Source organism: Eulemur rufifrons, chromosome 2 (assembly GCF_041146395.1).
Source record: "Eulemur rufifrons isolate Redbay chromosome 2, OSU_ERuf_1, whole genome shotgun sequence".
Taxonomy (NCBI): domain Eukaryota; kingdom Metazoa; phylum Chordata; class Mammalia; order Primates; family Lemuridae; genus Eulemur; species Eulemur rufifrons.
Window position 1 is genome coordinate 42,178,855 of NC_090984.1, and position 25,572 is coordinate 42,204,426.

Below are 25,572 nucleotides of genomic sequence, written 5' to 3' on the forward strand. Positions count from 1 at the left end.
ATTTAGGCCCCTGAAAGCAAGGCCAGGATTTGAGATTTAATTTTTCTAAGTTAATTCACTTGGTGATTAGTAACATGCTGTTTACGTTGCCTCTGGCCGGAGCTGCATGGTAGAGGAAAACAGACTTTGGATCAGTGTCCTTCACCCATCCAGTGCTCTTGGGACATTTATGTGTATTTTATCTGTATATATGTAGACAAGGCCTACAACTCTATAGTCCAAATGAAATGACAGTTGAGATAGTTGTGTATAGATTGTGCAGGTACAGAACCACACTGGGGAAGACCTGGGAGTTAGGAGCGGGGATGAGGGACATCGGCGGACAGGCAGAGGGGAAGTGCTGGTTCAAATGACCCAAGCAAACTCTCCCAGAGTCAAGTTATCTGGGTAGTTGTTCAACTTTTCACTCTGCTTGGCCTGTATAGACAAAAATCCTTATGTTTATACAGGCTTGGCCTAAGGAATTTGGAATACCATTGACTTTTCAGTAGGCTGACAAACATACATTTGAAAATCCTATTATCTTTTCAGAATTTTGCCTCATTGTTAAATACTTAATTGTCACTCTTGAATGTGCTGTGGATTCTATTTTCATCAGTTCTCAAAAGAACTGGAATGTGTAAACTATCAGTGAAAAGCATGCATACAAGGGCTCTATCACTGTCAAATTGTGAGGACAATTGTACCCATCTATCCTCAAGTGTACCAGACACCCCCCAGGCCTTCATTGAGATCCCACTGTCCCCCTCCCAAATGGAAAATAAGCGCATTCAGAAAGCCCTCTCATTATTGAGAAATGCCAGTTGGAAATTGTCACTTTTTATTTCTAAGCAGTATCTTTCACCATTCACAGTGCTAATATTACGCAGCATTGGCCCAGTGAAAGAATGCTAGCTGGACCCTTCTCAATTGCCTGTGTCAGCTTGGGGACTGAATCTCTCACCTATTCTTGCAGAAAGATGTGCTAAATTAAATTTTGTCAAAGCAATGAGTTGAACGAAATTTGTGAGACTCTCAGTTACTCTTAGCTCAAAGAACAAAGTCAAGGGCTTAACGTTCCAGGGTTCAACCCAGAGAGGGCTTACCCACTTAGGCTTACCTGAGGGAACTCTCATTCCCTTTCCGCAGCTTTTAGCAAGTATTGGCCTATGTCTACAGAGTCAGTGGCGGTACCCCTGTTTCTACCAGGTCAAGATAAAAGGGATGTATTTAGACAGGACAACCTGTTCATCAAATCTCACCCATTAAGTATACTCTATCCCTCTCTCTTCCATCAAGACAGCATTTCAAGTGCAAAACAAATGAGAAACACAAGAATACAATTATAAGGCCGGGCGCGGTGGCTCACGCCTGTAATCCTAGCACTCTGGGAGGCCGAGGTGGGCGGATCGTTTGAGCTCAGGAGTTCGAGACCAGCCTGAGCAAGAGTGAGACCCCATCTCTACTAAAAATAGAAAGAAATTATATGCACAGCTAAAAATATATATAGAAAAAATTAGCCGGGCATGGTGGTGCATGCCTGTAGTCCCAGCTACTCGGGAGGCTGAGACAGGAGGATCGCTTGAGCTCAGGAGTTTGAGGTTGCTGTGAGCTAGGCTAACGCCACGGCACTCACTCTAGCCTGAGCAATAGAGTGAGACTCTGTCTCAAAAAAAAAAAAAAAAAAAAAAAAAAAAGAATACAATTATAAGAATAATCTTGAATCCACTCTAATTTCTAAACAAAAGCAAAACATTTGTTCCACAAACCTCGGTATTTTAATTTATTAGTAAAATGTTTCTTGCAATGAAAGTCTGAAGTGACAAGACACTGAAGTTGAGAGCCTGTGGTCCAGGTGATTTTTAAAGTTCCTTTCAGCTCTATGACTCCAGATGTGAGACTACATTAAAATATAGGGAATGGTTTTTAAAAAACAGTAATTTACTATAAGCACACAGTGTGCAAAGCAGACCTCAAGATGGCCATAAAACTGCCCTTATTTTGGCCAAACTGGCAAATGCCAAGAAGCCCATTATGATTGACAGCTATTATGCAATTTCTTCAAATGGAAAGGATTCTAGATATTTCACTGAATGAAATATTCAGTGCCTCCTACTGTTATTTCCAAATAGCCAGGTGTTCGGGTGTGGAAGAGACACAGCAAGACACACAGGCACAAGGGCTTCCTCTTCTCGCCTAGTTAAGCCCTGATGGATGAAGAGCTGAGAGCACATCACCCACCTGCCTCCTTCCCATCCAGTTAGCGTGAAAGTGTGTTCTTTCAGGCCAGGAAAATAATAGTAATGGTAGTTACTGTCTTACTATATTAAGCCCTTTTACACAATCATTTCATTTACTTTTCTCAACAATACTATGAGGTAGGCATTATTCCTCCCAACCATCCATTTTTGTTCCTTTGTTACCTGCTTAGTAGAATTTCCCTCCCCTGCCCACACGTCCCCCAGCACACATGGCTGGCATCTCTGGCTCCGTTGTCAAAACCTGCTCTCCAGCAGATCAAAATTTTTTAATCTGCTAAACTCATTTAAGGCTCGAATTGTTATCCTCCCTTGTCACAGAGGTTTTTGTTTTTCTAGGGAATTGCACAAAAGAATTATAGGCATCAATAAGCTGGGCTTGTGGGAGGCGAGATGGAGGGAAATGATAACACCTACTTTACCCACACATGAAGCTGGTCCTGCCTAAACAGTGGTGTTTAGGTTGCAAGGGTCCCCAAGTCAGGATGTCTATAGGAGCCAGGCAGGTAACATAAATTGGATGACCAGGCCAGCTGGAAATAGAGCCTGTGGGAGAAAAGGAGAATGCGTCCTCTAAAGGCATTCAAGGTCAGTGTTCTTAAAACACAGTGTCAGCCAAAGCAAACTCATCCTTGAGCTGGATTGGGCCCATGGTTCAAGGGCTCTAACATCAGTCCCCTTTCACCCACCCAGTAAGGAAGGCAGAGGAGTCCCCATTTCACTGATGTGAAAACTGAAGCCCTGGGAGGCCAAGTGGTCTGTCCAAAGCCACCCAGTAAGTGCCAGATCTGGGACTCCCCCAGGGATCTCAGCTCCAAGTCCAGGAGCCATTTGAGTCTACCCGGCCCTTCAAAGCTGTGCATATTCTGACAGTTACTTGGGTGCCCTTAACACCAGTCTGAACCTCAGTAGCTCCATCTATAAACACGGATTACACCAGCTCTACAGTCATTCCCAACACCTTCATTATGATAAGTTACTATTTTGCTTCATAAACATAGCAGCATTTTCCCCCTTTGCATCTAAGCCCTAATAGCAAATTGAGCGTCTAAGACAATCTTACTTTCAGGTCAAACATGCAATTTGGCAGCTGAAAGGATGATTTTGGCATCCATGGCGATGCACGGGCAGGCTGCAAGCCCCCAAACACTAATACGTCTGCGTGTGGCCCTAACTAACTGCTGCAGGGGGTGAGGATGTTAGTGGAACACATTTCACTCACAAATAATTATTCCCTATTTGCACTTGCAGGCAAACCAATGAATTTGCTGAAGCACATAATCTTTTTTTCCGAGTGACCTTGGTTTCACACTCAAACCAAGTGAATTGCTAAGACTCAGTAATACCTCCCTTCCCTACAGAAATTAATATCTTCTCTGGGTAACAACACCTGCTCTGGCACTCTTACCATCTTCCCAAAATGCAGGTGCTGCTTTTACTACTCATGGAGCTCTAGAAACAACCAAAAACAGGCAACGAAAAATGAATTCACTTTGGAGAAATCCCTGCCCAGGACATTGCAGGAATAACTGACACATCTTTGCATGTGGTCCTTGAGGCAAGTGTGGAGAGGAAAGAATTACTAGAAACCATTAAGACCGCAGACCAGGATATCTCAATAAAACGTCACAATAATCATGCAAACTATAAATTATTCCCCGTTTTGCAAGTGATAAAACTGATTCCCAAACACGAACTTAGCTAGAATTTTGAACTCCTTGGCTTATCCCAAAGTCCATGATCTTTCCTGCATGCTATATCAAAAGCGGGGTTTGATCCTTTGGAAAATCTAATATAGCATAATAACAAATATTTTTAAAGTTCTAACTGGTCAACAATTTAGGTATTAAAATCAGAGCGTAGGGTGCCAGGTATTGAGGACACTGGTGAATTCTGGCTCCTATCTTAGCTCAGTCCGGCCACTCCACCATGGGAGTAAGTCCAAAAACAGGAACTTGAGACACCGGCTCTCTCTACCCACCAGCCGAAGATAAGTCAGACTAATCATATTGATTTGGCTGGATTAAGCAGACAAAGCAAATTGATCCCATATGTTTTTTCTAATCATCCATGTTTTGCTCATCTCGGTGTCTGGCACACAGCATGCGCTCAATACATTCCTGGTGGAGGAATGAGAGGATGAATCTTTAAGCCAGGAATAGAAGCTAGTTCTATAAGACTCACAAGAATAGGTGCCACATGTATGCATTCTAAAATGTAGTCTTTAGCAGGGTGCAGTAGCTCATGCCTGTAAAATCCCAGAAACTTGGGAGGCTGAGGCAGGAGGATTGCTTGAGGACAAGAGTTCGAGGCTGCAGTGAGCTATGATTGTGTCACTGCACTCCAGTCTGGGTGACAGAGTAAGACCCTGTCTGTCTCTAAGACTAAAAAATAATTTTAAATAAAATGTGCCCTTTACAGTTAACTAAATGCCACTGTACCAGCTGGAAACAGATAGTGAATGATCTGACTACACACTTAAACAGGAAAAACGTGGCCCTGCAGGGAAAGCTGGGTACATCTCAGTCAGGGCTACTGGGGAGGGCATTCCTGCTCATTTGGGGGTTAGACAAGCTGAACCTTAGGAGTCCCGCAACTGAAGATTCCTCAAGTCTATAGGTCGGTGCCCCTCTGTACAACCAACTGGTGAGGATTTAAACATTATCTAATGTAAGCCAAAAAGCTGGTCCTTTGGAACACATAGCTTCAAAGAGGCCATCTTTCAGAAGAATCTCTCTTAGCTTAATAATCAGCCCACACAAATGAAGATATGATAACACGGCATTAACATTTTGTGTTTAAGGATTACATCTGAAGCCCACTGGTTACCAGGATAGGTAACATTATGCATATTTACAAGTCTCACTCACTTCCAAATAAATCAGAAAGCACATCTCATCATATTTCAATGCAGTTATTCCTGGTTCTCTTTCTTGGGTCTCATTCTAGTCTCTGGCAGCAGCTGTGTTTCTACGTCTCAGAGATATGTGGCAGATCCCTCCATAATGACTCCCCTTGGTAGCTCCCCCGGGCCATCTCAGGGCGGGCTCTGAGGCCTGTGCCCCAGGCATGCCATCCTCTCCCTGTCGCCCGACGCCATCCCAACAAATCTGGTGTGTGTTTGCTTTTGTTCTTCTCTTTCTTCTGCCTCTGCAGACCTGCTGTCCACATTTCCCTAGTTCCCTCCCGAGCCTCCTGTTGTCTGCTTCTTTCTCTTACAGTCCCCTGTCACCACCCTGAGTTGCTCTGGCAGAGGTCACCCATTCAGCGGTTTCACCAGCCCTCTTACTCTGAGCTGGTGACAGTGAGGCAGACACCCTCCTGTTGTCAGGACAGGCTCTTGTCTAGACGAGGAGCAGCCCCTCCTCCCTGTGTGAGTGTCCTGAAACTGCCATAACAAATGACTGCAAACTAGGTGGCTTCAAACAACAGGAATGTACACTCCCATAATTCTCAAGGCCAGAAGTCCAAGATGAAGGCGTGGCAGGGTCACATTCCCCCCGAGGCTCTGCGGGAGAATCCTTTCCTGCCTCTTTGAGTTTCTGGTGGCTGCAGGCACTCCTTGGCTTCCTTGGCTTGTGGCCACATCACTCTAATCTCTGCTCCTGTGGTCATGTTGCCTCCTCCTCTTCTGTCTCTTTCTCCTGTCTCAAATCTCCCTCCGCTTTCTCTCCTGAGGACACATTTGACGTAGGGCCCACTTGCGTAATCCAGGGTGATTTCACCTCGAGATTTTTCACTTACATTTGCAAAGACCCTTTTTCTAAATAAGGTCACATCCACGGGTTCTGGGCTTTGGATGTGAACTTACCTTTTGGAGGCCCTCATTCAACCCACTGCACCCCCAGGACAGAGAGGCGCTTCTCAATTTTTAGAGCAATATTTCCTAAACTTTAATGTGTGTTTGAGTCGCCTGGTAATTTTGTTCTAAGGCAGATTCTGACTCAGTCGGTCTGGGTGGGGCCTGAGAGTCCGCATTTCTAAGAAGCTCGTAGGTCCTGTTGATGCTGAGGTAGGTGGTCCGCATTTTGAGAGCAAGGTGAGCCGAAGTGTGTAGCAGTGTGATCCCCGGAGCAGCAGCACCGCCTGGGAGCTGGTTAGAAGGGACACTCCCAGGCCCACCCAGACCTGCTGAGTCCAACTCCGTATTGTCATAAGATCCCTAAGTTCTCTGGTTGGATGTTAAAGTTCGAGAAGCACTGATTTAATCTTAAGGTCTTTTATCCTCATCCTTTACACCCAAGACCTCTTCTGACCACACTCCGTGGCCTGTGTTCATGAGGTCTGCAGCCCTGCATAGGCTGTAACTCCTCTGTGCCTCCAAGTGAAGCACCTAGAACAAAACTAACCGTCTTCCCTTGCACTCTGTTCAGTTGCATAAACGTCCCCACCCTGAGCCCCATCCCAGGCAGCCATTTGTCCCATGACTGTTACTACCACACAGTATGACTCCAACAAGCCAAGGCAGCTGTGACACACACAGAAGCTACCAAGCAGGATCTTGTCCTGCTCAGAGAAATCACTACAGAATTCTCCCAGGAATCCTGGCCTTTCTTCTGGATATAGTGATCAATTAAATGTGCTTTCTCTCTCTTCCAAAGCTCACATCCAACCCTTTGCTTGCAAGTATTCGAACTATGTGAGTGTGTCCCTTCTTTCATCCCAATGAACTGAGAGTGGAGGTTCCCACAATGAAAACCTGTTAGGCATCTGCCATCATTAGTTATATAGTTTCCTTGCTCAGAAAATTTCTCCAGAAAGAGACCCTCCCCCAGCCTGCTCCCCTCACAGGAGACACATAATCAGGCAACGCTTGAACTTCTAGAATTAAACCCTGGCTCTGCTAGTCAGCAGCTGGGTGCCCTGGGGTAAGGTGCTTACCCTCTTGGAGCCTGGTTTTACCCATCTGTGAAAGTGGGCATTACACACTCCTCACAGGCTCCTTGCGTTGGGTGGACCTTGAGTATTAGAACCGAGCATATAAGGGACAGCAGAGGTGCTCAGAGAGCGTCCATGTCCTTCCCGTGCTCTGCCTTCGGCCCTCTTCTCTTCGCATGGGCCTTGGGAAATGAGCGGGCCAATTGCCTCTTTTCTTTTTCTTCCTCTTCCTCCCTCTCCCTGGCTCAGAGGTCTTTCAAACAGTTCATTTGGAAGAAAAGACTGTCCCTAATTTTGTCTTAAGAAATCCACATACACTAACCTCCACATCAAAATAAAACTGTGTCAACTTAAAAAAAAAAACAACTCTGAAACCAACTTTGTAAGTCTTCAGAATGGTTTAGCATTTTTTCCTAATGCTTAAATAACCTCCATCTTATAACAGAAATAATTTATTCTTGCCCTATTAAGCACTGATTTCTTCAATAAACATTTACTGAGCACATACTATGTGCCAGACCCCATTCTTTGTGCCTATTTCTTTGCACCTTATATGTCAAAACAGAAAATAAATAAGGTCATAAATAATGAACGAGATCATTTCGCATAGCAGTGAGAGCAGTAAACGGGGCGGTGAGATAGCAATGGGGGAGGGGCTCTATTTCGGAATCAGATGCTCAGGTAGGAACTCTCTGACATACTAAAGTTAAGATCAAAGTGACAACAAGTAACCTGTCAAGACCTAGGGAAGAAAGTTCCAGGTAGAAGGAACATCAAATGAGAAGGTCTTCAGGTGGGCCCAAGCTTGCCATATTGAGGCTACATAGGCAGAGTGGCTGCAGTGTCATGATAAGAGGGTAGCATGAAACAAGGCGAAACTGGCAAGGGACACAGACAGCTCTGGACCACGAGGGCCACAGAAAGAAGCTGGATTTTAAGTAGAAAGGGTACCTGGGTCTGGCTCATTCTAGCTCACGAGAGCCACTTACTAAGTTTTCAGGAGTTTTGTGAACTGGTTAAGGTAAATTTGGTAGTTTCAAATTGGCCACAGTAGGAGTATTTACACCATGCAAATTAGCAAACGCTAAAAATCTAGGCTCTTCTCCACCCAGATCCTCCCTCCAAGAGAGCCAGTTATTAAACATTTACCAACACACTGCACTACTGATGTATGTGCAATTTAAGTGCCATCGGAAGTCACTGGAGGGGCTGAGCAGAGGGATGACATGACCTGCTTTATGCTTTGAAATAATCACTCTGGCTGCTGTGTGGAGAATGACTCCTGGGGGTGAGAGTGGAAGTCGGGGGTCCCAATCAGAGACTTGAACCCAGATCTTCTGAATCCAAGTCCAATACTCATTTTGCTATCACCTGAGATGGACATAACTGCTGCCTGACTTAGTATTCTCTTCCTGAGGCCACAGAAACTCTTCCTCTTTAACCTTTGCCTCCACGACAAGCTCTCTTCCTCGCTTAAAATGATCATCAGTTTCAGGCTTCACAGACGAGGGCCTCAAATGAGTCAGAGCCCCAAAGACCCTCTGAGCTGGAAGGACCTTTAAGACCATGTGGTCCAGCCTGTGCCCGGCCTCTGCTCTGCTCAGTGGGACCCCAAGGCCTGGAGAAGCATAATGACTCACCCTCGGCTAGCAGAGGAAGCATAGGGGGACACTGGCTCCTTGTCTAGGGCTGTTTCTGCTACACAAGCCTGAGCAATTGTGAACACAGAAGACTCATCTTGTCATCTTACTTCAGCAGAAGCCAGTAACAAATGATAATGGCAGGAAAATGTCTACAAATTGCAAATCACTAAATAATTGTAACTTGGGGCTCCATTACTTATATCTCTCCTGGAGTCCACTAGATTGAGTTTTGCTGCCCATTTGTGCAAAGCAGCCCTTGCCCAGCTTCTCTCGGTGCTGTGATTTGTCTCCGTGGCTGAATTATCTGTCTCCTCACCTGTAACTCGGTCTACCCCGCCAGAGACGGAACATTTCCAAGAGAGTTGGTGGATCCAAGTATCTATGAATAGGATCATCTTAGCTTTTTCGAAGTCCAATGTTGCCTTGGCTCATAAACTCCCTTCCTCACAACGTGTCAGAGTATTTTCGGTTTTCCAGGTTGCTATTTGTGTTTTCAGATGACGCACATCCTGCTTGGCCCCTTTCTGAGCCTATTCCGTGTAAGTCCTCTTGGGTTAGAAGTATTTGGTAACAGCAGAGCTTGAGACAATTCTTGCTTACGGCTTTTTACTCAATCTTAGGAAGACGGACACTCAATGTTGGTATTTTCTCAAAGCTTTTGGTTATTTATGATATGAACATGAAGAATTTAAAAGTGACCATAAAGGCAGTCAAAGAAGCTTCCTTCTTTTAATCACAAGAAAACACAAGGAGGAAAAGAAGTTAACCAACCCACTCTTTTCAAAAGATCTTGCAATTATAGATCATGGAAATAAAAGGGACTTACGTTCATTAGGATGAAACAATGACATCTTTTCTCATTAGAAATTAACCAGGGTTTCCATATTCCATATTCTCCAATTGAATTCATCCCCCCGACTCTGCTGATAGACTTGGCTTTCTATGGAAAGAAGTCAGGTGGGGAACTTTCTCAAATCTGGTGTTTGGTCTACAGAATTGAAGCAAAGCAAACAAAAACATCAGGTTTTCCTCCACGGTCCAGGAGGATTTAAATGAACTCTTAATATGATTTTTTTTTTTTTACTGCTCTTGTAGATTTATGGAATATTCAAGCTAGAGTGGACACAATCCACCATCTACAAACCCTGAAGAGTTAGAAGTTAAGAACGGTTTGCATCAGGCCACACAGCTCTTCGGTGACACTACAAGGCCTCGCAGCTTTGTCTCCCAATTCTCAGTCCAGTGTGTCTTCCTAAAGTCTAACTTTCCCCTCAAGAAAATGAGGGCTATGGTCTGCCAGTGTGTGGCGAGTTCACCGCCTCTGCGCAGGGATGGAGTCTAAATTTCAGTTCAGGGCTAGATGCCGCCTCCCAGCACAGGGCTCTCTCTGCCTGCCCTCTGCCGCTAGCTCAATTCTGGTCCTCCCCTCCTGGACTGCAAAGCAAGGCTGCGTCTCAGCCTGCCTGTGCAGAGTGAGGCAGAAACAGCAAGACATTAGTAGCTGGCTACTGAACAAAAAAAAAAAAAAAAAGAAAAGAAAGAAAGAAAGAAAGAAACAGCAAGACATTTTTCCCATTGATGAATACAGCTGATTGCTTCAGCTCTTCCCTCCACCAAGGTCTGGATGTGGGCCAGCCTTGGTCTACTTGGCCTGTATTCAAGTTACTTTTCTTTTCCTGATGAACCACATCAGTTCTATTCATTACAGGGAAACTGGAGGAGATGAATTGGTACATACGTTTGCAGGGCATCTTGCGTTTCTAACGGACTGGCATCAAGCTGTCAGGAATAATACGCATGAGATGCACAGATGGGGAGATGTGAGCTGAAAACCCCATTTTCCTGTTTCCCATTTTGAAAAAGTTTTTAATTCTAGTAAAACATACATAACATAAAATTTGCCATCTTTACCATTTTTAAGTGTATAGCTCGGTGCTATTTGTACCATTCACATTGTTGTACAACTCTCACCACCAGAGTTCTTTTCCCCTTGCAAAACTGAAACCCTGTACCCACTAACACTAACTCCCCATTTTCCCTCTCTCCCCAGCCCCTGGCAAACACCAGTCTACTTTCCTTCTCTATCAGTTTAACAACTCTAGGTGCCTCGTATAAGTGGAATCATACAGTATTTGTCCTTACTGGCTGATTTCACTCAGCATAATGTCCTCAAGCTTCATCCATGTTGTAGCACATGTCCAAATTTCCTTCTTTTTAAGGCTGGATAATGTTCCATGCTGTGTAAATACCACATTTTGTTTATGCATTCATCTGCCGATAGACACTTGGGTTGGCATTATTTAGGAGCCCGGTTACCCTCAGAAGTCTCAGCTAGACTTTGAAACACATATATAGTCCAATTATTTGCTTCACATAATTTTCCATTGGTTCTCTTACCTATGCCTGAGTTGACAGAAAATAACCCTAAAATTATACTGTTAACTTATATGTTTCTAGAAGATTCCGTCTGTACTCTTTTCATAAATCTCAAGTTTTAGACACTGTAATGATAAAATGTATTAATGTATATCAATGCCCAGGATTCTTACCACCCACCAGGACTTAACATTTCTTCAGGAGGGTTGATTACGTCCTTCCAGGGTGGGGGACCTGGTACGTAGATAATATCTCTATTGTGGTTAATCCTTTACTACTTGGCCAGTATCTGTGATGTTGGTGCTTTACAATGAAGAAATATGTGTTCTATCAGCTCTGCTAAGGAAGGTGTCCACCTAAGGCAGTGTCTAATACCTGGGACCAGAGCATGGTTCCTGTGTTATAGCCACTAGGACCACAAATCCCCCACCGTGGGGCAATCACATTTAATCCACATGCAACTGATGTGTGAAATGCATTTTATTACATGCGCATTCAGTGATTTTGCCAGATAAAATGTTAAGCTAAGAGGGAGGTGTGATGCAGGGTAGCCTCCCGGGTCGGGGTTGTAACTCCTAAGAGGAAGAGGTAGGAAGACAGGGTGCCAAGTGTGCCAAGGACACCCAGGGGACATGTAGAAACTTCGTCTTTAACAAAAGTGAGCCCTGTCAGAGCAGCAAAGATTCTTTTTGAATTGTGGCCCAGGTGATTAAGTGAATAGAACCACAACTACCTGTGCCTTTACAAACCCTCTGAGGCAACCTCATCACGTAGTTCTAACAACATTGTGACTACATTTTAACTTCATCATAACCATTGCTGTGTTTAGTGGTGTTTCAATCATTAGTGGTGTTTGCTGTCTTTGATTATTTTTTTAACATTCCATCAAAGGCACTGGTAGTGTAAAGTGTGCTGCAAACACTGGAAGTTAGGGAATCGCCACTTCAGCTGGAGCCCTCTAGGTCAGTGGCCTTTGTCATGCATAGCCCAACACCATTTCTTATTCATTTCTCTTAAAAATTGTCCTCTGAGGGCAATTAAAAAAAAAAAGACATTCTAAAAATATTCGGGGCAGCCACAGCATCATTAGAATAACTGAATGTAGAAGCTCTGGAAAGTCTATTGAAAAAAAAATGGCCTCATTCCTTAAAATCACACCTCATTCAGGAGCTTAGTACTGTCTGTTCCTTCATATTTTCAGGAGATTTCCTAATAAGAGGATAATTTTGAAGCTAGACTGCTAATATACCTGATCTACATTAGATAATGTGAAATCCTCATTTTTCAATCAAATAAAATGTCCTTCATTTTGTGGGCTGAAATCAAAACAGAAACAGGTGAAATGTAGTTATGGAGCTTCAAAGCTGAAACTAAACAGAAAATAGGAAAGATAGGCGATGAGCTGACCACGGCCCAGTCTTCCCTTATCCCATAAGAGCCAGTGCCTGTTTGTTGCTATTTCTGGACATGTTTTTTTCAATAATGCAACATGGTTGTGAAGTTTTGGATCCCTATAGTAGAGTTTCATTAAAATGTTGTAAAGTGCTATTGTTCTTGTACTCTTTATTGTCTGGTGTCCTGAGCATGTTCAAGTTTAAAGTAGGAAAACAATACTGGTGATGTCAAGAAATTTCATATCATTCCTCAGAGTGCATGGCCGTCTGCAAACGGACACATATCTTTAATGTAACTGTGTTGTTTGGTAAACGTGGTTTGGACAAATAAAGTGTTATGAATTTTGCTCCTTGTGGAAACTGTCCATTTGTCAGAAAATCCTACTCCTGCTGCAGTTGTGAAGATTCCTTTTATCTCCAAAGAATCCGGAAGGAAGCGCGGCTTAGACCAGTGCTCCTCGCAGTGTGTCCACAGTCTGGGGCCCGTCTGCCGCTGGAGCAGGTGACCAGCTGAACCCAATCCAAGATTCTCCTGAATCTTGTTCCAGTGCTTTATAAATGACCTTTAACTCCCCCACCCTTCATCCACCCTATATCGAGTGACTACATAGGCTCGATTTGCCAGGGCAGGGACCAGTTTAAAACAGCCCAGCCTAAGACATTCCTGTTTGTTAGAGCACAGGTCCCAACCCGGGGTTTGGCCAATACACCACTCCCCTAAAGTGACAGACAGCCCCAGCGATGGCGATGGCCGGGTCCCTCAGCCTCACTCTGCACAAGATGCTCTGGCGAGAAGCAGGAGCGGGAGGGCCCTGCGGTGCTCACGTCCACCAGCAGGGGCCAGACTCGGCAAAGGTTTGTCGGCTGTGCAGCCTGGCAGCTCCTGGCAGAGAGACACGCAGCCCGCCTGGCTGTCCAGCAGGGCCTGTCACCAGACTGGGCTGCCAGCCAGGAGCCAGCGGTAAAAAGCCAGTCTAGCTGGTATTACTGCCTGGCAGAATGAAAATACCCCTAAATGGCCATTGATTCTATCACTTCAGACCCCTTGGAGGCTGGCACCAATCAGGACACTTGAGTTTAAATCATAATCTGGTCATCCAGGAGCTGTGACCTTGAGGAAGTCACTGTTTAAGCTTTAGTTTCCACACTGGAAAACTAGGGAACCTGTAATGTCCAACCACTGTGGTTGCCGGGTGAGACAAGTTAGAAATCACCTGCCGCACAGTACGTACTCAGTACATGTTAGCAATAATAAGAGATCTCACTTTAGTAACTTAGCTTTTAAATAGATGTCTATTGAGCACCTACTAGGCTTAAAGCCCTAAGCCAGGTGTTTAGGAGATAGAATAATAAGTAAGACACTCCTTCAAAAAATTACAATTATTTTTTATCTTTTATCTTGATAACAGTAACACTATGATCTTTGATATCTTTCCTTGCCCTTGGTCTGAGGCAGTTCAGCTCCAAACCTGAAGGCAATGCTCTCCACTGTTTTGATCCTATGACCAGAACATTTACATTCTTCCTTTAGTTGGTCCTTGTGGTCTCTTTATATTCATATTTTACTAAGTCGCTTTGGCCTGACCTGCTCCATCTGAGGGTCTGAGCTTGCTGCCTTCCTGATGGGAAGTCAGAGTGGAGCACTGTGGGAAAAGGACAGCTGCCAACCTGAAAAAATAATATTTACAGTTCGGGAAGTGACTAACAGGGCCTGCGGGAAAGGGAGATGAAGCAGAAACAGTGACAATCAAAACACATCGAGGAAGACAGGATCGGGGTTCTGGGGGAAGATGACAATCCCTCAAGGCCAGCCCCCCTGAGTGGGCAGAGGAGAGAAGGAGGGGAGCATGGAGCTGTGTGCTGAAAGGCCCAGGCTAGGAGAGAAGCTGCTTTGTGTCCATCTCAGGAGCAGAGCAAGGGGCAGGGAAGCTGACAAGTGACAGGTTTCCCACCAAGAGACAGAGAAGGGCTGGGAGCAGAAACCACCCTTTCCAGGGTGGAAAAACACAATGGAGTGTCTCAATTGAGAAAGAGTTCCTGCGTCAGCTGGCTGGACAGCTGAGTTTCCAGGTCCCCCTGCCACTGTAAGCCACCTCGGATAGCTGATGCTCATGTCCCCGCATCCAGATACCTGGACCCAGGAGGTATCTAACGAGCCTGTCACCTGCATATGTTAAATATACGACAGGGCAGCCACAGGCCTTGCTCAGCCATGTTGAAGAGGCCTGTGGAGAGGATGGCACTCCTGACCTGGAGGAAGAAAAAGTATGAAAGAAAAATTGTCGATTTTGGCAGAGGAGAAAGCAGGCTGGCCCGTCTGTTAAGCCTGGGTCAAGAAAATGTCTTGGCCAAGCAACCCACAACTGTTCTTTTAAAAACTAAGCAGACCTCACAAAAATGTATACCTCTGTGGGCCAAAATTGGAAAGTGCCCAAACGTCTGTCAATTGCAGAATGGACAAATTGTATTTTCATATGGCAACGAGAATGAACAAACTACAACCACATATAGAATGTTGCATGAAAGAAGCCACACACAAAAGAATGCAGATTCTATGGTTGCCTTTACCTAAAGATCAAAAAAACAGGCGAAACTACTCTATGCTGTGAGAAGTCAGGGGAGTGGTTACCCTTAGGAGGGGACACAGGCTGGTTTCTGGGGTGCTGCTCATGTTCTGTTTCTTGAGCTGAGTGCCACTTATATGAGTATATGTTCACTTTGTGAAAATTCACAAAGCTGTGCATTTTTCTTTAAGTATATTAGATTTCAATAAAAAGTAAAAACAGACAACAGCAACACAAGAGAAACAAGTAGACCCTGGGGCCTTGCCACACTGGGTCCTCGTAGGAGCCCATTTTCTACCCCCATGCCAAACAGGGGTAGCAAGTGACCAGGGAGTGAGGTGTGACCACCAGCCCAGTAGCTGCTTCTTAGGGTAGTCGGCCAGTTCATTCATAACGCAAGCCTTGACTGAACTTGGGGACCCGAGCAGCACAAGTAGCAGCTGCCATTTCATGGGTGCCGGTTGAGTGGGGCCGCAGACCCAGACGGCCCAGGTTGGAGTCCCTGCTCCATGGTGTGACCCTGGTTCAGTGCTCTACCCACCCCTGGCCTCAGTTTCCACATGTATAAAATAGGGAATACAGGGAATTTGGAGCCAGGCCTGGCACAGAGTAAATATCAAGTAAGGAACCGGTTCTGTTATCACCATGTGCCAGGTGCTTTCATCCTCACAACCACGGTAAGAGGAAGACACAGGGATTGAGTGTTTTCCAGGAGGCCACACACTATTAAGTGCAAAACAGAAATTTGGACACAAGGTCTACCTAATGCCAAAGCCCACAATCTAAGGCTTCCCAACAGAGAGAAGGAAAACTCATTCCCAGGCACTGGGAAATAGCACAGAGATGACAATCCAAGGAAAATCATTCATATGTAAGATTTTCAAATAAGCAAAGGACATTACTAGATAGCTGGAACCTTTCTCAAATGATCTGATTCTGCCTTTCATCGCCTTTGGGCTATTTTAGAACTCTGACTATTATAAATAATGGATAGCAATGCAAATAATTTTTGTTTACAGACATGCACACAAATTATGTTCCCCCTCAAATAATAAAGTAAGATTCATATATAAGGTCCATATATAAAGGTGTTTCAACATTCCTGTCTTCATTTAAATTTGGAGTTCTTTTGACTGCTCCTTTGAACAAGTTCCCACATCTTGCCAGTCCCCTCATTCAGTTAGTGAGTTAAATAAAATCTTTGATATGTGGATAAAAACCATGATTTTACTTTATTTTTTAAAATTATCCTCTAACACACAAAAAGAGGTCAGGTTCAGATTTGTGGGTCTCCCGGGGAAGGCCCACCCTTTGCCCTACCACAATCTGCTGGCAGGAGGCCATGTGGACCTGGCGGGGCAGGCATGGGCCAGGGCCCCAGGTTGCGCACTATGCTCTGCTTCCCGGCCAGGGTTGGCGAGGACACTGGGAGGCTGGTTGGACTTCAGAAGGAACTCTGGCCAGCCCGAAGGTAATGCACAGTGAGCAGGAAGGGACTCTGGCGAAGCCAGAGCTGCGGGCACCATCTCGGGCTGTCCAGTGGCTGAGGGACCAGGCTGTATCATTGGAGTTTGGTGGCACAAAAAAAAAGAAAGAAAGAAAGAAATTGGCCTAACTGGGGTGGGCATAAACATTGGATCCTGAAGGACTGAGATTTAAGTACTTTCTCTGACCATTTCCTAGTTCTGTGATCTTGGCAAATTATTGAAATTCCCCAAGTTTTATATCTTTCGTTGTAAACTGTCAGTGATACTGCAGTACCTAGCTCTCTGGTGGGGGGTATATGTGCAAATTGATGTGATATACATAAAGCTCTCAGCACCGTCGCTGCCCTTAGCATGTGATATTTTCATTGTCATTGTCAGCAGGAGACTGCAGCGAGTGAACGCTTGCGGCTCTTGGGTCAATGGAGCACTATTTATTACTATCATTTTCCCTCGACATAAAAAGGCATCGTAGCCCTCCCTAGGTGAAATATAACCCAATCTAAAAAGAAAGCAAATTCTCATTAATTTATCAAAGCAAGAAGTAAAGACTTTATGATTCTTAACCACATGAACAAAGGCAAATAAAGGATTTCTTTTAGGAGGAAAAAGTAGCCGGTGATGGCAACAGTACTGGCCGGTATTCACTGAGCGTTTGCTGCCTGCTGGCATAGCTCCTAGCGTTTAGCATGTCCTACCATTGCATTCCTCATGCAACACAGGCGAAAGGCCACTTCATGAGGTGGGGAGTGTTGTCACCCTTTTCTAGATGGAAAGTGAAGTGGATTTAAACTCAGGCTAAGCCAATCAACCCCACTGTGTGTGGAAGACCCTGGGAGGCCAGTTCCCAAATCCTAGGGTGTGAGGGTGTCTCTAGAATGCTGGGGCTGAGGTGCTGACGGGACCTGCAGGTGGCGCTGTCCAACCAGAAGTCAAAATGCAGGGTATTTTATTCATTCAACAAATATTTATGGAAGCCCATTATGTATGTGTCAGGCACTGTTCTAGGCTTAATAAAACAGACAAAAATCCCTACTCACACGGAGCAGCTAGGTACTAAACATAATTAACAAGTAAAATATACGTATATAAGTATAAAAGTATGTTAGCTAGGAACAAGTTCCACAGAGAAAATTGAAGAACAGAAAATGAATACAAGAGAGCCAGGGGTGGGATGAAGGGTGCAAATGTACTTAGGGTGGTCAAAGGAGGGCCTCACTCAGGGGCAATTGTGTAAAACCTGAAGGAGGTGAGGTAGTATGCCAGGCAGCTATCTGGGGGAAGAACATTCTGGATGGCGAGAATAGCAGTGCAAAGGCCCTGAGGTGAGAGGGCACCGGGCGTGTTTGAGGAGCAACAGGAGGCCGCTGTGGCTGGACCAAAGTGGACGAGGGCAAGCACATCAGACACAAAGCTGGAGAGTGGCAAGAGGTGCAGACCGAGAGGGCCTCTGTGTGAGTGGGACAGGGAAGGTCCTGAGCGGACCAATAACAGGGTCTGACTTACCTAAAAGAACCACGCTGGCCACATCGGACAATGGTATGTAGTGGGGCAGAGGGAAGCAGAGAGCTCACTCAGCCAATCCGCAATTCAGACCAGCGGTGATGGTAGGGTGGGACAGGGTAGTGACTGGACCCCAGGAGAAGCACTCAGACTCCGGACGCATTGCGAGGGTAAGGCCAGTGGGGTGTGGGTGTCTTCAGAAACCCCTGAGACTATCCTTTAGGAATCTTCCAGTGTGGGCCCCAGTCCCGATAACCTTTCTTGTAAAGCCTTCTCCTGGCGTCTCCCGGATAATAGGGCACATTGCCCACGGCAAGAAGCCTTGCTGGCCCCTGCCTGCTGTCAGAGTCCTGTGCCAGCGTCTCCTCTGTCCCCCATGGATTGACGCAGAGAGGAGCAGGTAACGAGCATCCCAAGCCCCTCTACTCACCCTCAGATTTTTCTCAGAATTGAGGCAAATGCCAGTAGGAGTGATGTTCTAGTTTCTCCTGTTGAATTAAAAACCACTCCAAAGCTTCGTGACGTAAAACGCTATTTTCTTATGGTCTCAGACTCTGGGTCAGGCTCTGAGACGGCTGGTCTCGGCCCCAGTTTGTCTGCAGCCTGGGCTGGAAAACCTCAATGGTTGGGGGTGACGGGTGACCAGGGCTGGCATCACCTGGAGGTGTCCTCGCTCACATTCTGGCTGTTACTGCAGGTTGTTGGCTGGGACCACAGCTGGCTGCTGGCCAGCACCTCTACCCTGGGCTGTTCCCCAGGGCCTCCGCGCGTGGGGTGGTTGGGCTTCCACCGCAGCATGGTGGCTGGGTTCCGGTGATGCGTGTGCACGTGTGTGAGACCTAGCCCTGCCACAGCCACCTCGTAAGCAAAGGAGGTACGAGAAAGCAAGGCCAACACACTGACCATGGCAAAGCAGAGAGCCAGAAAGTACTGGAAGCACCAAATTAGCCTGGCATGCTCTACCTCAAACTTCCTGTGCAGTGAAATCACATAAATTTCCCATATTGTTTAAGCCAGTCTGAACTGGGGTTTTCTGTTCTTGCCACTAAAGGCAGCATAATTGATACAGCTCCCTTGATCTGCCACATCTCTGGTGGGCTGTACGCTCCTGGGAAGGAAGCCAAGGTTGGAGCTTCACCAGCAATGACAACTGAAGTTTCACTGCCAGCAAACGGGACAGCTGGAGCCAGAGGTCCCTGTGGCCATGATGCTGTGCACTTTCATCCATAAAGGCAAGGAACTGATGCTTTGCAATTATTGAGAGCTTATACCCAGTGGGGAAGAGGGGAGGACAGTAGTCTGATATGTGCTAACTTTTTTTTTAATTATTTTTATTTTTATTTGAGACAGAGTCTCTGTTGCCCAGACTAGAGTTCTGTGGCATCAGCCTAGCTCACAGCAACCTCAAACTCCTGGGCTCAAGCAATCCTTCTGCCTCAGCCTCCCGAGTAGCTGGGACTACAGGCATGCGCCACCATGCCCGGCTAATTTTTTCCATATATATTTTTAGTTGTCCATATAATTTCCTTCTATTTTTAGTAGAGATGGGGTCTCACTCTTGCTCAGGCTGGTCTCAAACTCCTGAGCTCAAACGATCCACCTGCCTCAGCCTCCCAGAGTGCGAGGATTACAGGTGTGAGCCACCGCACCCGGCCTGATGTGTGCTAGCTTGATGGGGGTAAACAAAAACCAAAAAATACTAATAGGGAGAATACCCTCAGAGTGCCCCCTCACTCTGGCTCCCAGGGACTTGCTGGCCTTAAGCTGCGTATATGATGAAAAAGGAGGCTGTTAGTGCCCCAAACACACCCCTCAGACCCTTCAGTGGACGCCAGCCAACTTCACACCATCAGTCTCTGTCTGCCTATGCCCAGAGCTTTTCCCCAAAGCTATGGAAAGACCCTCACATGCAAGGCAGGCCAGTGCCGGGAATTAACACCCAGGGAGCAGCCCGCAGCCCTCAGCCCATGCTCCCAGTTCCCTCCCCCGTGGGTGGTAAGATTCGGAGGTGTGTATTCCATACTGTTGCCAGAGCTTCCCTGCAGGACTGCTGTGATAGCTGGTGTAAAAACGCATCCTTTGTTGGCTGCCGTCCTTTCTGAATCACTTCCCCATGTCCCTGCTGGTGTTCTCTGCCTCTCCCAAATCAATTCTCTGTGCTCAAATCGTATCTGCTTCTTGGGGACCCAGACTGAGGCAGTGATGGCAGGAGAGTGGCTGGGGAACGTGGGAAAAGAAATTGACTGGAAATCTCTGAGGGAGGAAGCAACAATCTAGCCATGGGCTTCTCTTCGCTGGGGAGCTCTGGAAGGCATGACTTGCCAACTGGGAGATGAACCCCCAAAGTTGTCAAGGCCCACTGGTTACCTGTGAGTGCCCAGTTGTTGAGCCTTCTGCACGTACAGGGGTGAGGACGCCATTAATGCCATTCTGATTAGATTCCAATCCCAACAGCAGCACCCTGGGGTGGCATTTCACACTGACAATCTGCTCATCTGCTTGGCCCCCATCTCCCTGCAGCTGAGGAAACCTCTAAGCAGCGACCAGCATCAAGAATGGATCCTCTTTGTTCTTATCCATTCAATGTGTTTATTTTCAAGATTGCTTTTGTGGAAAGCATTTAAACAGCGCCATTTAGAAGAAAACAAAAGTCACCAGATGGAAAAATAGCATAAGAAACACACGAACACGCACACACACACAAATTTCCAAGCAATATAGGCAGGGCAGCGGGAGTTATTGTTGTCCTGCTGTTGTGGATGATGCAGCTGTGTTGGAAAAGCTGTCTGATTTTGACAGCCTAGAATTTTCAAGAGGGAACTGAACACAGGTCAACAGAATTCCGTGCTCCGATTCACTTCTTGAGAAAGTTAGACAAACCTCCCTTCTTCCCACTAGTAAGGATGGAACAACCATTACTAGGATTACCATATATATTGAATTATAAAGCACAGGCAAATTTTCCTTGGAATAATGCCTTCTAGTTGGCCCATCTCTTATTTGGACAGGCTTTGATTTCAAGAGCCTAAGCAACACCCTTACCTGCAAAGCCAGGCTGGTATGAACACAGGAGAGACGGCAGCTGTTTCTGAGGCTGGGACAAACATCACCTCCCGCCCCTCGAGAAAACCATTAGAACTAACTTGTGTCCCCCTCTCCCCCACCCCACCACCAAACAGACCATGATTTTGCCTGCACTGGGGGTTGAAAACCTTCAGCAATATGCCAAGAGTAGCAGAAAGGCCATCTTTCCTGCAGGAGCGGGTGCTGGCCATTACCCCTCCCTGCAATGTATTTGCCCCAGTGGCCAACCTGGGGCGAAGAGATGGCAGCGTGAAAAGATGCTCAAGTCAGGACTGTTGTTCTGGGTGCTGTGAGGAGGAATCTTGCCATTAACTTTCCCTGGACTGAGCTTAACTGGACCCCCAGCCTCTACACACAGCCAGGTTCCGGTGAAGCATGCCCAGAAGAGGAAAAGAGGTCCCAGACAGCAGCGGCAGGGCACCACGCAGCATGGCAGTGGGAGGGAAAAATGAGCCCCGTAGCCAGTCACTTACCAACTGTGTGACAGTCGTTTACTGAACCTCTCTGAACTTTGGTCTCTCCAACTATGCATAGTAGCTCCTATTTCACGAAGTTATCTTGAAGATTAAAATAATACAAAATGCTAGTGCCTGACACATCATACACGCTCTATAAATGGCAGCTGATTACTACTGGGGGAACACGGCTGTGTATGACACTGCGAGCAAGTATGGACTAATAACAGCTGTTTCCACAGTTGTCGGTTTTAGGAGTTAACTTGATTGTCACTGTGGGCCTTAGGACAATGATGACTGTTAGAGATCCCAACTGGGATTTCACATTAGGGAACTAATCACATTAAGGAAAAGAGTCATGTGCAGGGCGAGAGGCAGATGGTTAGGACAGCAGGAGGGTGTGGGGAAAGCTACCAGAAGGTCCTCCTGCCATCAAGAGGGCCTCCCCGGGGAGCAGCCCATTCGGCCTGACAAGGGTGCAGGAGCCAGAGGGAGAGGCAGGCTCCGACAGACAGGACTCTGAGCCCTGAGCAGAGCCAGCACCCGCAGCTGCTACTAACCACGAAGTCATAAGAGGGATTTTACACAGGCTGAGGCTGTCTTTGGAGAAAGTGGGTTGAAAGCCAGAGGCAAAGCTGTCTCCCTGCGCTCAGCCATGACAAGGGTGCAGGAGCTGGGCGGTGGAGTGTGCACACACCCAAGTAGACCAGCGCCCATAACCACAGCGTAGAGGTTAAGGAAGCTTCTGAAATTGCAAGGTAAGGGCCCTTGGGCACTGATCCTAAACTGTCCTCCACTGGAACTCATGTTTCTAGAGAATCGATCTGAACCTTATTTAATAATACCAAACCCTTTCCTGTCCACCCTTTTCAGAAAACAGGATGGCCGTGCACAGCCGGGAGGCAGCAATACTGCCTTAGTGAGAAAACTTCAGAAGCAGGGTCGTGCGTGTCTTTGAGAAAAAGGGGCAAAGTAGAGATCTAGGGGAAGCTGTATTGGAAGAGCTCCCCTCCCCAAGGATATTCTGCTGTTACCCCTGACCCCCAGAGCTGAGACGCATGCAGACAGGGGCCTGGGCTGCAGTGAGAACTCCAGGAAGTGTGAAAGGTGCCCCCATGAACTCCTCGAGGCCAGGAACCATTTCCAATCCACATATTAATTAATGTGTCTTGGTTAAACAAGTAAAAACATTAATTTTGCCTTTATTTATTCCAGAAATACAACTTCACGTCTCTCCCACCCCAAACCTGTTCCTCCATCCCCCATGCACGCAACACACAGAGCAAAGTCCACGTTTTGGTTGATGGTGTGGTGCGGACCCCGCCCAGAAGCCATTGCCCAGATAAGAACAAGGCTGCCTCTGGGATCTGTTCACCGCACGGATCACGACCATGCCCTGACGGTCACCTTTCAGTCCATCTCATGAGTCCCTGCCTTGTCCCATAAGCCTGTGGCACAATCAGGTCTGACCAAAAGATGTCCCTTAAAGAAGGCCTAAGAGAACATCTTTTGCAGTAGTCCAGTATATTACATGCTGGAAAAAACAGACCATTGTGAAAGGCTGCTTAACACATTTCTCCACTCCAACCAAGCAAACCACACCCTTTACGAGCAGCTTGTGATTGCTTCTTTATTATCACCATTTACCCCACCTGAGATGACTCTCCCAGTCAATGGCAGTGGTGTCATGGGAAGAGCAATTGTTCTGGAGCCGGAAAGGACTGGGTCAAGCCCTGGCTCACACCTGCCAGCTGTGGGTCTCTTTCCCAATTTGGAGAGTGAGGATAATGGCCCCCACCTCATGAGGATGTTATGAGGATTAAAGGAGGTAACTTCATTTAAGTTCGACAGCTTAGCAGCCAAGCCTAGAAGATTTCGAAGGCCACCTCCTTGCCAAGTCACAACCAAACCAGTCAGCTGGATGAATGTAGGGAGCTGAGTAAGCATTACTGGGGGGAGGGTGTCAATGCACCCAGATGAAAAACTATATTCCCCAGCCTACCCTACAGATAAGGATGGCCACAAAACTAATTGCTGGCCAATGGTATACAGGAATAAGTTACTGAATAAGACGTTTGGGAAAACTCCTCAAAGGGGCAGCCGATTCATCTGGGAGGCCCTTTTGCATTTCTTTCTTGTGAACTGGAACTCAGACATGATGACGGGAGCTGCAGAGGCCATCCTGGAACCATGAGGCAACACTAGGGATGAGAATGCAGAAAGATAAAAGGTGCCTGGGATGATGATGTCCACCTGCAGATTGATTTTATGTAAGAGAAAAATAAAGCCCTGTCACTTATACCAGGAGAGAGTGGTAGCCAGCCTCCAAGGTGGCTCCCAGTGGTCCTCACCTGCTAGGATTCATGTTCTTATATAGACTTTTTTTTTTTTTTTTTTTTTTTTGAGACAGAGTCTCGCTCTCTTGCCCGGGCTACAGTGAGTGCCGTGGTGTCAGCCTAGCTCACAGCAACCTCAAACTCCTGAGCTTAAGCAATCCTACTGCCTCAGCCTCCCGGGTAGCTGGGACTACAGGCATGCGCCACCATGCCCGGCTAATTTTTTCTATATATATTTTTAGTTTGCCAGCTAATTTCTTTCTATTTTTAGTAGAGACGGGGTCTCGCTCTTGTTCAGGCTGGTCTTATACAGACGTTTAAATGTTTGCTAGAACTGACCTGTGTAATCAATAAAATATGGAGAAAATGATTGTGATTTCAGAGGCTGGGTCATAAAAGACATGCTGAGCCTGCCTTGTTCTCTCTTGGATCACTCACTCTGGGGGAAGCCAGTTGCCATGTTATGAGGACACTCGAGCAGCCCTGTGGAAAATCCACGTGGCAAAGAATGAAGGCCTCCTGCCAACGCCGGCACCAGCTTGCCAGCCGGGTAGTGGCCTCTCGCAGGCACAACCTCCAGCTCACGAAGCCTTCAGATGATTGAAACCTTGGTAAAGGCCTCAAGTCAGAACCACCCGGTAAGCTGCTCCCAAATTTTTGAGCCATAAAGACTGTATAATATTATAAGTGTTTATTGTTGTTTTGAGACATTAAATTTATCACACAGCCATAAATAACGAATGCATAGACGTACTCAGTTCCTAACTGACACAAAACCTAACGGGTCAACTTGGCATGACCACATGTGACGCCTGGAAGATCCACACTCTCCAAACTGCCGAACTGCCACCCTCAGAGGCACAGCTTCCCTCCTTCTCTCGCTGCTTCCTCCTGGACACACGTGACGTGACCAGCACCCTTCCTGCGCATTGGACGGTAGACGCTGGTGCTGGCCATAATCAAAGAAGTGAGTCTACTCCGTTCCACGTAAGCAATGATCTCTGCCAGCTCTTTCTCCTCCCAACTTGCCCAGCCCACCCTCTAGGTACCCACAGCCCCAGCATCTATTTTAAAGTGGGCCTACCACTGTTCTGGGCCTTTGAAAGTGGGTGGCCCACGTGAGTCAGCTGGGAGCTGAGCCAAGTTTGGGCGAACAGAGGGGAGTCACTGCTGGGCAGACCTACTGGCCTCACTCAGTAGACAACTGGACTTTCTCATTAAAATTGGCTCCCTTGGAACTCCTGGAACCAGAGAAATTAAGCTGAAAAGAATAAAACTCCTCAGGTCTCTTCCTGGTGTTTCTATTCCAATTTGTTCTCCCTAAAGCCATGGAAATTGTTTCCAATTTGAGGGATCGGAAAATGTGCTTATGTAATGCTTGAAATCTCTGCTTCTTAGATGGGGACCTTTGAAGGTGCAAACCAAGAATGTGTTGCTGCTTCTTTCCTGATTCTGTAATGGGCCCTCTCCCCTGAAAGAAGAGGCTAACTCTTTTCTAATTGCCATTAGAAGGGAAGGGAAGGAAGGTCCTCAGGATGGAAATTAAAAAAAAAAAATGACAAGCACATAATAGGGGCAGAAGAGAACATCATTTAATATTTTGAATACTCATTGTATT